This window comes from Crinia signifera, chromosome 11, assembly GCF_055691185.1.
Source record: "Crinia signifera chromosome 11, ASM5569118v1, whole genome shotgun sequence".
NCBI lineage: Eukaryota > Metazoa > Chordata > Amphibia > Anura > Myobatrachidae > Crinia > Crinia signifera.
The window spans coordinates 36,921,817-36,938,736 of record NC_139227.1 but is presented as its reverse complement, the minus strand read 5'-3'; the positions used below and the strand labels follow the sequence as shown (position 1 = coordinate 36,938,736).

The 16,920-nt window shown below is 45.4% G+C and overlaps 1 long non-coding RNA gene across 2 annotated transcripts in view; it reads left to right on the top strand.

Moving 5' to 3' along the window:
- Window positions 1-16,920, top strand: part of LOC146045911 (uncharacterized) — a 318,120-nt gene that overhangs the window by 254,827 nt on the left and 46,373 nt on the right. For both annotated transcript variants that reach the window (XR_014465678.1, XR_014465677.1), the window contains one exon: window positions 1,527-1,603. This is a non-coding gene — a long non-coding RNA (uncharacterized LOC146045911). The remainder of the gene's footprint in view (window positions 1-1,526; window positions 1,604-16,920) is intronic.

Genomic DNA, 16,920 nt, shown 5'->3' with positions numbered 1-16,920 from the left:
GTTTGTGTACGCAGTCAGGGTAACATATGTGATGTGTGCGTGTTCAGAAGAATCGTTCAATGGCTCCGTAGCCATTGCGTTCAGTTACCATACATCTCTGAATCAGGTCCTGAATAAGCCTTGTGCCCTGTTACCCATGCCAGGGATTAGACTCGAGGCTCCTGCCTCTGTAGGTTGCTGCAGTGCTGGCTGCGCTGTCCTGACTGTTGGAAAGCTCCATTAGCAGCATGTATTGGCCTCGCCCCTGACTTCCCACATAAACCAGGCCCTGTCACTACCACCTTGCTAGATTACTCTTCTCCTGCCTGGTATTTAGGTTGCTGCAAGCCTCTTGCTCCATTCAGCCTTCATTCCTCACGCACGCATCTTTAACGTCTCTTCATTGTCTGTGCTTCTAACCCACCCTTTTGGTACCGATCTGCCCAACTTTATACTGTTCCGTCTGGCCCTTCCGGTGAGCCTGTCAGCCTGTCCTCCTTTCTAGTACTGAGCTCGGTTTCTGATTTGTGACCATTACTACTAGGTCTTGAGGCTGAAGGCCACCGGGGTCTACAGATAAGGCAGCATTTGGTTATTTGAGCAGGGTTGAGGTTGTGTGATTGAATAGAGGGATCTTCTGTTACAGAGAGTACACTCTGCCGGCACAATCAAAGGAGCTTGGAGGGGATTCCAGGGATGTATTTGGTGGAATTCTATAGTGTGCAAAATTACACTGGAGTACATGGCAGATGTGTCGGTGGTGAGACTGGATTTGGTGCTTTATCACCCCTATTAGCATGAAACAGGGCCCAAGGCAATGCAGATTAAAAATGAACAGCTGGATCTAGAACACCCAGGGGGTAGGATTTCACAGACACATGTTAGCTTCTAGCTGTAAACCTTGCCACTTTGAACACCCCAGTGCAGGCTCATAGCCCCGCTTACATAGACCATGTGCTGACTAAGAAGAGGGATTTTCCCCTCCATTATTAAGAGATAACATAGCACTTGATGTTATTCTATTAGAAACCTGGTAACCGGCTGCAGTAAACCTTGGATTAAGCCGCGCTCTCACCTCAGATCTACTAGGTTACGCAACCTGAGGGTTGCAGATGCCAAGAAACATTATCTCCTATCCTACCTCAGCCAGTGTGTCTCTTGGCCTAAACTCAAGCATCTTAGGTAGAGGCTGGCATTAAAGAACCCCCTCTTCCATATATCCCTCATAATTAGGTTGGGATAGCTATGCAGGTCCTAGCACAATTAAATTATTCCAAGGGATTTGTATCCTTTACTACATCTGGGATAAATACAATGAACCCTGTTATGCACCTCCAGGAGTTCTCATTCTAGAACTGTACACCTCTTACTGCCCGAGACCCCAGTGTGTTCATGGCAGCATCACAATGCAAATCTAACTCAATTCATGTCTTTGTCATTTTCCTTTATACAGATTTTAAATAAAACTATGCTTGTTTGCAATTAAATAAATAATCTCTTTATTGGTATGCAATAATGAATTGTTACTGCTTATCCCTCTCATTAAGGACTATAAGAACTTATATGAAGTGATGGAAGCAAGAATGGAACTGCAGCGGAAACACGGAAGACGGAGAGGAAATTGGTATGTCTGATGTCTTGTTTACATCTTATCTGTCTCCGCTCAGTAGAGGATGTCACCTATGTGTCAGTGTTAGAAGTACACAAGTCCTTAGATCATTATGCTTGCAGACTTGATGGCGTTCTCTGTCTAAAACTGGGTGCACACCGGAGTGTTGGGCATTAGTTCCCATATCGGAACGAATGTTGTCAGTCCAGATTGTGTGTACACACTGGAGGTATGCTAATGAAGACCAGAACAGTCATGCTCCATCCTTCAATAGCATCGCATAAACATTGAACCTTTTTGAGCGTGTTGAGTGTACTTGCAGCATATCGGCCCAACATCCCTCCAGTGTATACTCTGCTTTACACTGTTGTTGGCACTGATAGAATAATGGGGCTGTTACGTTGCCGAAATAGTAACCTGGAGAGAGATTACGTCTGTTCCAGGTCAGTGTGATCATTGGGAGCAGCATGTGGCTCCTTGATGACCTTTTAACCCTACAGAATGATAGGATCATTGGTGAAAGTCTCAGTTTATTTCAAAGGATATTTTTTTAATGTCTAACGGTTGTAACATATTTCTGAGCACCACGTCAGGCACTATTGCTGATTTACTTGACAGTGGAATGCTGGAACATTGCTGCCTCACAGCTCTTGGCTTTCATTCTGGCCCAGGGTGCCACCTGGATGGATTAGTATATTCTCCCCCATTGTAATGTGGATTTCCTCCAGGTACCTTGGCTTCTACCCTCTGATTCTGAGGCGGGAGTAAAGAAAAACAAGTAATTCTACCCCTTTAGTAAAAACAGGTTGTGCCAATGATGGGGCAGCCGTAATATGCAGGATATGTATTTATTTATTTTTAGGGGGGGGGTCCAAATTTCAGCTGTGTAATAATAAAGCTGTCCAGCATTTGTGAGCTACATGTGAAAGACACCAGTATTTACTCTCCATGCAAACTTGTATTGCAGAATGAAAGGTGGGTGGGGGATGTATGGCTCTCCACTAGGGGAGGGATGGTCGATTGGTGCTGCAAATCCTGAGTCTGTCCAAGACCCCGGAAAATGGCTGTTTAGGTTTGGTGGACTGCGCACTCAGGTAAAAGTAGCGGCGTAGATCTCCTCAAATGAGGATGGGTGGGGGTAGGGAATAGTCACTGGGACCTACAGGCTGGTGTCCTCCTGATCTCTCTCTGTGGGTGCAGTGCGAGGATGTGTCACCGGAATTGTGGTCCTGGGGTTCAAGGTGTAGCTGATCTCGGCTGTATGCGGGGGGAGCCCTTGCGGGGATGGGGGTGATTAGCAGATCCCCTTCTACCATAAGAGGTGATGGGTCTCATGTCTCCTCCCATGTGCAGCGGGGTCAGGGTTAGGGTGATAATGTCTCGATAATGGTCGGACCTGTGCTGTGTGCAGGGGAACCCTTGCGGGGATGGGGGTGATCAACAGATCCCCTTCTACCATAAGGGGTAAAGGTTCTTATGTTTCCCCCTGTGTGCAGCGGGGTCAGAGTCTGTCCTGTGGTGTGTAAGCTGCGTCCCGGGTGTTTGTAAATGCAGCTGTGGGTGTGTTGAGGGGTATGCGTGGGACAAGGAGCGGCGTATCACTCCTTGTCTTACCCTTCTCGTAGTTTCTCACCTGTTCGGACGGAGGGTGGTGGTGGGAGTCATCCGACCCGCGGCTGGTTGCGCACTGGTACTGGGGTTCCCCTTTGCTTGTGTGTAGGTTACCGTCTGGCAGTGCTGCTAGATGTCCCCACTGACTTCAGTGATGCTGCGACGCGCCGGTCAACGCGATCCGACGCTTCCACCTGCGTCACTGGGCTGTTGGTGCGCTCGACTCCCTCCGGGAGGAGACTTGGTGTGGTGTGGAGGATTGTGGTACTCGTAGTCCTTTTTTTTATTTATTATTTTTGGGGGGGAAGGGGGGGTCCAGTTTCAGCTGTGTAATAATAAAGCTGTCCAGCATTTGTGAGCTACATGTAAAAGCCACCGGTATTTACTCTGAATGCAAAACAATTAATGTATTTGCCCAACTTGTATTGCAGAATGGTGTTCCAGACACAGTTACTTTTTTTTTAATTTTCTTTTTTGCTCTGTCCCAGGGTTATCTTAACTGATTTTACTTAGGCCCCCATACACTATGCGATATGGGAACGATTTCACACGATTCAGATGAATCGGGCAGTGAAATCGGCCCAAATCACCACTTGTAGACATCCCCTCCGATCCGATGCAAGGTCCCGTGCGCATCGGATCGGGGTCTGGAGGTCGGACGGGCTGCACATAAGATTTGCCAAATCTTATGTGCAGCCCAGCCCCGAGCCGTGCGGGGGACAGCAGCGGGCGGGGGATGCCGGCTATAGAGAGCCAAGCAGGGGGAGGCTGCACATGGCGCCGGGCTGGAGGAAGCTGTGTTGCGGTGGAGTGACAGCGGGAGGCGAGCAGGGAGAACTTGATGCCATGACGCTGGCTGCCGGGAGAAACAGATAACTTAAAAAAAAAAAAAAAATGCCCATAGAGATGACTAGCAAGCCAATCAATGGCTTGCTAGTCATCTCTATGGGCGTTTTTTTTTTCCAAGTTATCTGTTCCTCCCGGCTCCCGCCGCTGCGGCGCTGCCTGGCAGCCAGCGTCATGTCATCAAGTTCTCCCTGCTCGCCTCCCACTGTCACCCCACCGCAACACAGCTTCCTCCTGCCCGGGTCCCTATGTAGCCTCTCCCTGCTCGGCTCTCAATTAGCCGGCATCCCGCTGCAGTCCCCCGCACGGCTCCATCCTCCTGTAGCTCCCCGGGGACTGCATATGATAAATCCAGGCGATTTATCATATGCAAACCTTGGCACATCAAGTGCCTAATCGTGCTTCCCCCTCCCGGGGAGATGCAGGGGAAATCAGGTCCGACTTGTCCCTAGGACAAGTCGGACTAATGTATGGGGGCCTTAAGTTGCACTTGAACAAAGAATGATGTGTGTGTGTGTGTGTGTGTGCGTGTGTAATATACTTCCCCACAGAATGTAGGCTGTGTTTATAAATCTGGAATATATTGAGAAATTGAGACATTTTATTAATCTTGATGTTTCATGGAGAGGCATGATGACTTTTTATTTAGGAATGAGATACAATTTTCTCATGAACCACAAGGGAAATGTAATAATCTCATTACAGACAATGGAATTAGACAATGTGGGACCTTTACTCTTTTAAACCATTGAAATAGTGAATTAACACAACAAACGCCTTAAATCTCATATTTTCAATTAAAGAGGGGGTGCTCTTTTAAGGAAGTCAAAATTCCAATAATATTGCAAAGTCCCAGTGAAACTGAAGAGGGCACTCACCTATAGATTGAAGATAGTAAATAGACATTTATTTATTAGTCCCAATGGTCAGGACATTATGGGGGACATTTACCAAAATGGATTCGTAGAAAAAAGGTGTATTCGTAGGCAGAAATACACCTTTTTTTTACGAATTTGTATTTTCGGGATTTACAATCCCAAAAATACAACAATTCGTAGTCCTAAAGATGGAACATTCGTATTTGTAGTTACAAATACGAATGTCTACACCATCGATAGAATACGACAGAAATCACCATTCAAAAGAATGGTGGTTTCTGATTTACTAAGCAGCCGTATGGATAATACGGCTGCTTAGTGGTGTAAAACACCCACGCAAATACGACAGGAAAATAGAACACCATTTTCATGTCGTATTTGCGTTTTTGCCTGCACGGATCAGTCAGATCCGTGCAGACTTCGGTGTAAAAAAATAGAAAAATTAAATAATTAAAAAAAAAAACGGCGTGGGGTCCCCCCCACAGCCGTAACCAGCACCAGGCTGACGGAGCCTGGAGCCGGTAATTAAAAATCAGGGAACCCGACAAATAGGGTTTCCCCGATTTTTAACAACCAGCCCCAGGCTCCTGCTCTGGGGCTGGTTCCCAAAATACGGGGGACAAAATGACTAGGGGTCCCCCGTATTTTAAGAACCAGCCCCAGGCAAAACCAGCCAGCGGGTAATGCCACAGCCGGGGGGAGACTTTTTATACAAGTCCCCCCGGCCAAAGCATTCATCCCTACCGACCAGTCAGCCTGGCCAGGGGCCCTGGGGGAGTGGGGACCCCCCCAATAAAGGGGTCCCCCCCCTCCAGGACTTACCTGACCAGGCTGAAGCCTGGTGCTGTCCTCGATGCCCCTGGGCGGTGGGCATCGAGCTGATGGTTTTGTGTAAAAAATAGAATAAAAACCATTGTCTTTTACTGGTGAACTATGAGTCCCAGCAAGCCTCCCCCGCAAGCTGGGACTTGGAGAACCACAAGTCCCAGCCTGCGGGGCATTAAAGGGCCCGCTGGGTCTTGTAGTTCCACAGTAAAAGAAAGAGTTAAATAAACACACTGACACCCGTTTTAAATAAAAGTTTAATACACACATTACATACATACTGATACTTACCTTTCTTGATCCCGTAGGTAGCCCTGGTCCTGATGTCCTGTGTCGTCCTCCAGGTCCATGTCGGCTGTCTGCGTCGTCCTCCAGGTCCATGTCGACGGTCCGTGTCGTCCTCCAGGTCCATGGCGGTGTCCGGGTCCGAAGAAATCCATGTTGGAGCTGTGGAAGGAAATCCTACTCACCTGTTCCTGCGCTGAAGAAGTCTTCTCTTGATCCGACGTAGTCCAGGTAATCTTCCTGCTGTCGCCGGTCCCCGCTGTCTCCGCTGTCCGTGCATCGCGCTGAGGAGAGATGCTGAAGTTTCATATTCGCCGCCTCTCCTCAGACTGAATTCTATTGGCCGCCTAGCGGGCCAATCAGGAGCCGACTTTCTCGGCTCCTGATTGGCCTGCTAGGCGGCCAATAGAATTCAGTCTGAGGAGAGGCGCCGAATATGAAACTTCAGCATCTCTCCTCAGCGCGATGCACGGACAGCGGAGACAGCGGGGACCGGCGACAGCAGGAAGATTACCTGGACTACGTCGGATCAAGAGAAGACTTCTTCAGCGCAGGAACAGGTGAGTAGGATTTCCTTCCACAGCTCCAACATGGATTTCTTCGGACCCGGACACCGCCATGGACCTGGAGGACGACACGGACCGTCGACATGGACCTGGAGGACGACGCAGACAGCCGACATGGACCTGGAGGACGACACAGGACATCAGGACCAGGGCTACCTACGGGATCAAGAAAGGTAAGTATCAGTATGTATGTAATGTGTGTATTAAACTTTTATTTAAAACGGGTGTCAGTGTGTTTATTTAACTCTTTCTTTTACTGTGGAACTACAAGACCCAGCGGGCCCTTTAATGCCCCGCAGGCTGGGACTTGTGGTTCTCCAAGTCCCAGCTTGCGGGGGAGGCTTGCTGGGACTCATAGTTCACCAGTAAAAGACAATGGTTTTTATTCTATTTTTTACACAAAACCATCAGCTCGATGCCCACCGCCCAGGGGCATCGAGGACAGCACCAGGCTTCAGCCTGGTCAGGTAAGTCCTGGAGGGGGGGGACCCCTTTATTGGGGGGGTCCCCACTCCCCCAGGGCCCCTGGCCAGGCTGACTGGTCGGTAGGGTTAATGCTTTGGCCGGGGGGACTTGCATAAAAAGTCTCCCCCCGGCTGTGGCATTACCCGCTGGCTGGTTTTGCCTGGGGCTGGTTCTTGAAATACGGGGGACCCCTAGTCATTTTGTCCCCCGTATTTTGGGAACCAGCCCCAGAGCAGGAGCCTGGGGCTGGTTGTTAAAAATCGGGGAACCCCTATTTGTCGGGTTCCCTGATTTTTAATTACCGGCTCCAGGCTCTGTCAGCCTGGTGCTGGTTTCGGCTGTGGGGGGGACCCCACGCCGTTTTTTTTTTTAATTTATTTTTTTTTCTGATTTTTTTACACCATGCAGCCTGCACGGATCTGACTGATCCGTGCAGACTGCTAGAAATAATTCGTATTAGCAGCCGTATATACGGCCGCTAATACGAATCATTACACCATCGGAGGGTTACAAAGCAGTCGTATATGACTGCTTTGTAACTGATCCTCCGGAACACGACTTTGCATACGACTTAAACAGTCGTATGCAGTCGTAGGGAAAATACCAATACGAAAAACTAGGTTTTTCATATTGGTAAATTTCCCCCTTTTTGTCAACGTTTCAACCCCATAAGACATGTACAAGATACGTCCAGTCAGCATGCAAGCATCAGCTTGCATGATGACTGGATTTATCTTGTACATGTCTCGAAAATGGCCGCATGGGGTTGAAACGTTGACAAATGATGTCTTGAACATTGGGACTAATAAATAAAAGTCTAATTACTATCTTCAATCTATTGGTGAGTGCCCTCTTCAGTTTCACTGTGACCTTGCAATATATATATATATATATATGTGTATATATATATATATATATATATATATATCCTGGGTAGAAAGTAGGCACTCACAAAACTCCTTGGTGACAACTGCTGGGGTGCTTCATATAACTTAGGTCATAGCAAAAGTCCTCCAATGCATGACATAAATATCCAAACAGATTGTTGTTTGTAGCAACAAAAGCACACTCACCAGACTTCATCCACTGTTAAAAGGCAAAACTTTATTCCATGTCACTTAAAATCATCAAGCACAGTCGACGTTTCGGGCCATAGAGCGACCCTTTGTCAAGACAGCTTATGGTGTATCACTCCATCAGAGCAGCAGCTGACTAAATCAGTCGCAGACACCCTGAAATACCGGTGTACTCCGCCTCTAGGGTCAGAGTCCCACAATTCTAGCCAATCATATGCAAGTATCTAAGACCAGGTTAATACATTCAGGTGCGATGTAACTTACCCATCTAACCGGAGATGCACCTGCACGCCGCCGCGATCACATGGCGAGCGGCGTGCGTTCCATCTACATAGACGGATTCCTTCTTCCTGGTAATGCGTGTCATTGACGCATCCTCGCGTAACCGGAAGTTGGTCCGCGTCATCACTATAGTGATGCGCTGTGTATATCAGCCTATCTGCAGCGCTTCCCATGCGTTCCAGTATATTATGAATACTTCCTGGTGCCGCCATTTGCGTTCCATACTCGGGATGTGCTGATATACTTATTTTAAACTTTAAATCATTGGGCTAATGGTTTTTTCAGGGAGTACTACTGCCGCTCAGCCAGCTTTTGCTCAGTATATATTAAAAAACAATAAACCACACATTTAAAACTTTGCCACTATCGATGCAATCGCTACCAAAATCGGTCATCACCATTGCAATCGATGTTGGCAAAAAATCGCTCTCCAGTGTTTGATATCATTATTCTACCTAAAAAACAATACATAATGCAAACCCAGGCAAGGAAAAAATAAACAAGAACTCTACTTATAGAAAATTGCAAAATAACAAATACCACAAATCATAGAAAATCACTGATGATATATACTATGTTATCAACATTACTGTTCCTCCAGGAACATGGTCAGAGTGTTTTTTTCGTTTAGCCCTTTCGGTGCTACCGTTTCAAGATGGTGTATCCAGAAAGCCTCTTTTTTAAGGAGGGTCAGTCCACGATCACCCCCTCTTGGTGACGGGGGTATCCAATCTATCACCATATAACGGAGATTCGAGACCTGATGTTTAGCACTCAAGAAATGCATTGCTACTGGTTTGTCTGTGGTACCTGTAGCTAATGCAGCACGGATGGTGGATTTGTGCTGACTTATTCTTTCGCGCAAAGTTCTTATGGTTTTTCCCACATATGACAATCCACAGGGACATATCAGATAGTAGATTATGTGGTCTAGTAGGCAATGTAGCCTGTGGCGCAAAAAGATCTTCTTCCCACTGTGTGGGTGACAGAAGAATGTACCCACCATCAGTCCTTGGCACGTCGAGCACCCTAGACACTTGAAGCATCCTTTTCTCTTAGTCATCCAGTTGCTATCTGGTGCCTCTAAGTGTCTTGTGCTTGTGCGATACAAAGTGTCCTTTAGGTTACGACCTCTTGTGATACTTAATAATGGCTTCGTACCCTTCAATTTCTTGAAGGCTGGATCTGTGTCGATCAAGTGCCAATTCTTGCGTATCGAGTTCTGTGTTGTACTCAGATTAGTATCACAATGTACGTTAAGTACCAGGTGCTCCTGTTTGGTCTTGTTGTCTGTATCAGGTTTTGTCTGGTGAGTGGCTCTGGCCTTCCTGAGGCATCTCTCGACATCTTTCTTATTGTATCCTCTTGTTAGGAATCTCTCAAAACACTCCGCCACTTGTTCTTCAGCAGTTTCACCATTGGAGTTATTGCGAAGTACTCGGAGGAATTGGGATACAGGTAAATTCATCTTTAACTTTGGTGGGTGGTGACTTGTAGCCCACAATAATGTATTGCGGTCAGTCTCTTTCCTGTAGAGTGTATATTGTAGTCCGCCATTTTTATGTGAGATGGTAACATCTAGGAAATTAATCCCAACAGTACTACAAGTAGCTGTAAAACGCACTGGACTCGCAATTTCATTTAAATGGGTCACCATATCATTAAATGTATCCACATCACCACGCCAGATAACAATCACGTCATCAATAAAACGTTTAAAGTACAGTAGGCTCTCACCATATTTAGGTATTATATGGGTTCTCTCGTACAGATCCATGTACAAGTTCGCGTAGCTAGGGGCCACATTGGACCCCATAGCCGTCCCCGCTAGCTGTACAAAATGGCTGCCTTCGTACATGAAGTGATTTTCTTTCAAAACCAGTTCAAGGAGTGACAATAAAAATTCTGTTGGGGGATTTTTACTTTTACGTGTTTGTAAAGCCTCTCCAACTGCAACAAGACCATCAATATGGGGTATAATTGTGTACAACGAACACACATCAAGTGTGCCCAACACCACATCATCTGGTAGAACCCCAATTTGGTCTAGATCCTTTAGCAGATGGCCAGTGTCTTTTAAGTAGGTAGAGGTGTCTCTGACCAGGGGTTGGAGATGGTAATCTAAAAATTTGGCCAGGGGCTGTAGAACTGAACCCCTGGCCGAAATTATGGGACGTCCTGGCGGGTCCACAAGTGTCTTGTGGACCTTTGGCAAGGTGTACATTACCGGACAAACCGGGTGTGCCACTGTTAGGAATTCAATTTCGTCCTCATCCAACCATCCCTGATCACCACCTAGTTTAATCAAGGCATCAGCCTTGTTTTTTACCATCTGCATCGGATTCTTTGCAACTTTCTGATATGTCATGTGGTCCGCTAATTGTCTCTGGACTTCTTTATTGTATGACACAAAGTCCTGCAGAACCACTGCCCCTCCTTTATCTGCATTTCGTATTATGAGTTTATCATTATTTTTTAAGGAGGTCAAAGCTTGTCTCTCACTTGAACTCAAATTATCAAAACATTTTTTTGTCTGACTTTCAGTTTCTCGGCAATCTCTATCAATTACCCTCAAAAACGTCTTGAGACTCGCATTTCTGGAGGGAGGGTCAAAATGACTGCTTTTTTTAAATTTTTTTGTTGTCAAAGTTGGGGTGATTTGGGGAGTCTGTATATTCTGGGGTCTTTTGGGTCGATTGTCAAAGTACTCTCTTAGTCTCATCTTCCTTCCAATTTTGTAGTGGTCCACTGACCAATTGAAGGAATTAAACGGGTTGGTAGGGATAAATGATAATCCCTTTGACAAGAGAGATTCTTCTGCCGGGGTTAAAACATGGGAGGATAAATAAAAAATTAATTCCTGCCCCCCTTCCCCCTTCCCCTTGGACGCCCTCTTCCTCTTCCACCCACCGCGCCTTGGGTGCGGCCTTTTCTTCCCCTTGGTCCATCTTTCAGGCCCAGGCCACGATCTAAAAAAGCCGTGGAGGTGGATGCTAATCCAGATGGTGGTAGGATATCGTTAGATTCTGCATCCGATGATGAATAAGAATTATATCTATCGGAGTCATTATCCCTCTGCCATCTGGGTGCTCTCTGCGTTCTACCAAATCTTCCCTGATTATTTCTTTTAGACCCATCACCTGCGAGCCAGCGATAAACGCTGTGTAATTGGTAATCTTGGTTAACCTGCTCTAGTTTTTTCCTTTTAAATGCCACTAATTCGATTTTATATTTCTCTATCTGTTCCTGCAGACGGCCTAACCAGTCCTCATTTTTGTCATTTTTTAGAATGCTCAGTGACTCTTTCTCACAATCTTTAATTTCGCTTTTTACTTTAGTTAGTTCACCCCCCACCTCCTCTATCACTAATGCTATTAGATCTAAGGAGCATTTATTCAATACCCCACACCACCTGACGCAGAAGCCCGGATTCCTGCGCCCGATGGTGGGGGTATTGGCGATCCTAAATCCCCGGGGTATCCTCTTTTTCCGGTAATAATCCAAAAGGAATTGCCCGTGGAGCAACAAATCTATTTCTCGTTTTTTTAATTTATTTAATTTGTTGTAACGATCTGTTGGGGTTTCTGTGGGGAGTTTGCTAAATTCTATTTCGTTGAAGAGTATTTTATCAACCTCATCATCTGTGAGACTAATTTGTACATTTTCAGCGTCACTAAGCATACCCTCATCTAGAAGGCCTATACTGGCAGCCATCATGCAGTAATTAGATGCTAGAGCTTAACTAATCAAACACTGGAGAGATGTATATAAAAACAATGTAACAATTCTGCTTAAATGGAGTACTGCACACATAAATGCATATTAGAAAACATACAATATAACAAAAAGAAGTATTAAGATAAATACAATTGTATCAACTTAGTGGTTTTCTTTCAAATGGGTGCCCCTTTAAGAGAGACTCAATCCAATAAGTCCTCCAATATATCCTGGGTAGAAAGTAGGCACTCACAAAACTCCTTGGTGACAACTGCTGGGGTGCTTCATATAACTTAGGTCATAGCAAAAGTCCTCCAATGCATGACATAAATATCCAAACAGATTGTTGTTTGTAGCAACAAAAGCGCACTCACCAGACTTCATCCACTGTTAAAAGGCAAAACTTTATTCCATGTCACTTAAAATCATCAAGCACAGTCGACGTTTCGGGCCATAGAGCGACCCTTTGTCAAGACAGCTTATGGTGTATCACTCCATCAGAGCAGCAGCTGACTGAATCAGTCGCAGACCCCCTGAAATACCGGTGTACTCCGCCTCTAGGGTCAGAGTCCCACAATTCTAGCCAATCATATGCAAGTATCTAAGACCAGGTTAATATATTCAGGTGCGATGTAACTTACCCATCTAACCGGAGATGCACCTGCACGCCGCCGCGATCACATGGCGAGCGGCGTGCGTTCCATCTACATAGACGGATTCCTTCTTCCTGGTAATGCGTGTCATTGACGCATCCTCGCGTAACCGGAAGTTGGTCCGCGTCATCACTATAGTGATGCGCTGTGTATATCAGCCTATCTGCAGCGCTTCCCATGCGTTCCAGTATATTATGAATACTTCCTGGTGCCGCCATTTGCGTTCCATACTCGGGATGTGCTGATATACTTATTTTAAACTTTAAATCATTGGGCTAATGGTTTTTTCAGGGAGTACTACTGCCGCTCAGCCAGCTTTTGCTCAGTATATATTAAAAAACAATAAACCACACATTTAAAACTTTGCCACTATCGATGCAATCGCTACCAAAATCGGTCATCACCATTGCAATCGATGTTGGCAAAAAAATCGCTCTCCAGTGTTTGATATTATTATTCTACCTAAAAAACAATACATAATGCAAACCCAGGCAAGGAAAAAATAAACAAGAACTCTACTTATAGAAAATTGCAAAATAACAAATACCACAAATCATAGAAAATCACTGATGATATATACTATGTTATCAACATTACTGTTCCTCCAGGAACATGGTCAGAGTGTTTTTTTCGTTTAGCCCTTTCGGTTCTACCGTTTCAAGATGGTGTATCCAGAAAGCCTCTTTTTTAAGGAGGGTCAGTCCACGATCACCCCCTCTTGGCGACTCCTTGAACTGGTTTTGAAAGAAAATCACTTCATGTACGAAGGCAGCCATTTTGTACAGCTAGCGGGGGACGGCTATGGGGTCCAATGTGGCCCCTAGCTACGCGAACTTGTACATGGATCTGTACGAGAGAACCCATATAATACCTAAATATGGTGAGAGCCTACTGTACTTTAAACGTTTTATTGATGACGTGATTGTTATCTGGCGTGGTGATGTGGATACATTTAATGATATGGTGACCCATTTAAATGAAATTGCGAGTCCAGTGCGTTTTACAGCTACTTGTAGTACTGTTGGGATTAATTTCCTAGATGTTACCATCTCACATAAAAATGGCGGACTACAATATACACTCTACAGGAAAGAGACTGACCGCAATACATTATTGTGGGCTACAAGTCACCACCCACCAAAGTTAAAGATGAATTTACCTGTATCCCAATTCCTCCGAGTACTTCGCAATAACTCCAATGGTGAAACTGCTGAAGAACAAGTGGCGGAGTGTTTTGAGAGATTCCTAACAAGAGGATACAATAAGAAAGATGTCGAGAGATGCCTCAGGAAGGCCAGAGCCACTCACCAGACAAAACCTGATACAGACAACAAGACCAAACAGGAGCACCTGGTACTTAACGTACATTGTGATACTAATCTGAGTACAACACAGAACTCGATACGCAAGAATTGGCACTTGATCGACACAGATCCAGCCTTCAAGAAATTGAAGGGTACGAAGCCATTATTAAGTATCACAAGAGGTCGTAACCTAAAGGACACTTTGTATCGCACAAGCACAAGACACTTAGAGGCACCAGATAGCAACTGGATGACTAAGAGAAAAGGATGCTTCAAGTGTCTAGGGTGCTCGACGTGCCAAGGACTGATGGTGGGTACATTCTTCTGTCACCCACACAGTGGGAAGAAGATCTTTTTGCGCCACAGGCTACATTGCCTACTAGACCACATAATCTACTATCTGATATGTCCCTGTGGATTGTCATATGTGGGAAAAACCATAAGAACTTTGCGCGAAAGAATAAGTCAGCACAAATCCACCATCCGTGCTGCATTAGCTACAGGTACCACAGACAAACCAGTAGCAATGCATTTCTTGAGTGCTAAACATCAGGTCTCGAATCTCCGTTATATGGTGATAGATTGGATACCCCCGTCACCAAGAGGGGGTGATCGTGGACTGACCCTCCTTAAAAAAGAGGCTTTCTGGATACACCATCTTGAAACGGTAGCACCGAAAGGGCTAAACGAAAAAAACACTCTGACCATGTTCCTGGAGGAACAGTAATGTTGATAACATAGTATATATCATCAGTGATTTTCTATGATTTGTGGTATTTGTTATTTTGCAATTTTCTATAAGTAGAGTTCTTGTTTATTTTTTCCTTGCCTGGGTTTGCATTATGTATTGTTTTTTAGGTAGAATAATGATATCAAACACTGGAGAGCGATTTTTTGCCAACATCGATTGCAATGGTGATGACCGATTTTGGTAGCGATTGCATCGATAGTGGCAAAGTTTTAAATGTGTGGTTTATTGTTTTTTAATATATACTGAGCAAAAGCTGGCTGAGCGGCAGTAGTACTCCCTGAAAAAACCATTAGCCCAATGATTTAAAGTTTAAAATAAGTATATCAGCACATCCCGAGTATGGAACGCAAATGGCGGCACCAGGAAGTATTCATAATATACTGGAACGCATGGGAAGCGCTGCAGATAGGCTGATATACACAGCGCATCACTATAGTGATGACGCGGACCAACTTCCGGTTACGCGAGGATGCGTCAATGACACGCATTACCAGGAAGAAGGAATCCGTCTATGTAGATGGAACGCACGCCGCTCGCCATGTGATCGCGGCGGCGTGCAGGTGCATCTCCGGTTAGATGGGTAAGTTACATCGCACCTGAATGTATTAACCTGGTCTTAGATACTTGCATATGATTGGCTAGAATTGTGGGACTCTGACCCTAGAGGCGGAGTACACCGGTATTTCAGGGGGTCTGCGACTGATTCAGTCAGCTGCTGCTCTGATGGAGTGATACACCATAAGCTGTCTTGACAAAGGGTCGCTCTATGGCCCGAAACGTCGACTGTGCTTGATGATTTTAAGTGACATGGAATAAAGTTTTGCCTTTTAACAGTGGATGAAGTCTGGTGAGTGCGCTTTTGTTGCTACAAACAACAATCTGTTTGTATATATGTATATATATATATATATATATATATATATATATATAAGTATAGGTCAGTCCGGCACTCTCCCTGGGGGTATTCAGCTGCCCCGGTGCCCTCTCGTGCAGACAGTATAAAGATGATCCAATAAACAAGCAGAGGCACTCAGGAGTGCCACTGCTTGTTTGATTGCGGAATATCTAAATTATCCGGGAGGCACCGGGGCAGCTGCACATTAGGAGAGTGCCAGGCCGCACAGACATAATATATATATATATCGGTGTACAGCGGGTGGCACTCAAGAAAATAAAGACAGCAATCACAATCAGTGTTCCAACGTTTCAAATGTTATTTCAACATTTTTCATCAGGGTGTAACAAACAAAGCAATAGGACGGTATTTATACGTTACTGAATCAGTGTAGGATGACCCCCATCAGCAGAAACCTCCGGCGTGCGGCAGGGGACGGAGCGCACGTTCGTCTGACGCGATAAACGTCATGTGTCAGCGCGCCGGGGTCAGAGGATGCTTTCAGGCTATCACGTGATCCAGCTCGCTGAGATCAGCGCAGCCTTCCGGCTTCCTCGTCGCCTAGCAACGTCCTTGCTCTGTGTCATTACGGCAGCCGCGGCTTCCATCCTCCTGTCACACTCGGATCATCTGTCAACAAAGGGGAAAAGATATAAACACATTTATAAAACGTGATCAATACAACCATATCGGCTACTGGTGCTAAAAAATTAGATATTATTGTAAGGTGTAAACGAAGCCTGCTAACACAGTGATTCTCAGCATATAGTAGTATACCAATTCAGGTCATTCCATTGTTCTATTTCTAATGCAGAATTGACTATGGGCATTTAAACATTACATGATCTCATTTAGACAAATGGGTGTTGAACTAGCAGCTTGATGCAAAAGCACTAGATATTAGCTGGATTCATTATAAGGGCATCTAATACAGTCAATTATATGTAATATAACACTATGGAACAGGCCAATGGGGAGCAAAAACAGCAGAACATGTCTGCCACAGTGTTCAAGTGGCCCACAGGAGCTGAATCCAGATGAATAAGGTTGACAATTCTATAGAAAGCAGGCAAGGTTGCAGTTCTCATTAAGCCCCTTGGGGGCAAGGGTATCCATTCTTCTTATCCATTGGATTTCCTCTGTCGCCTCCTCTTTTGAGAGGGGGGACATGATCCACT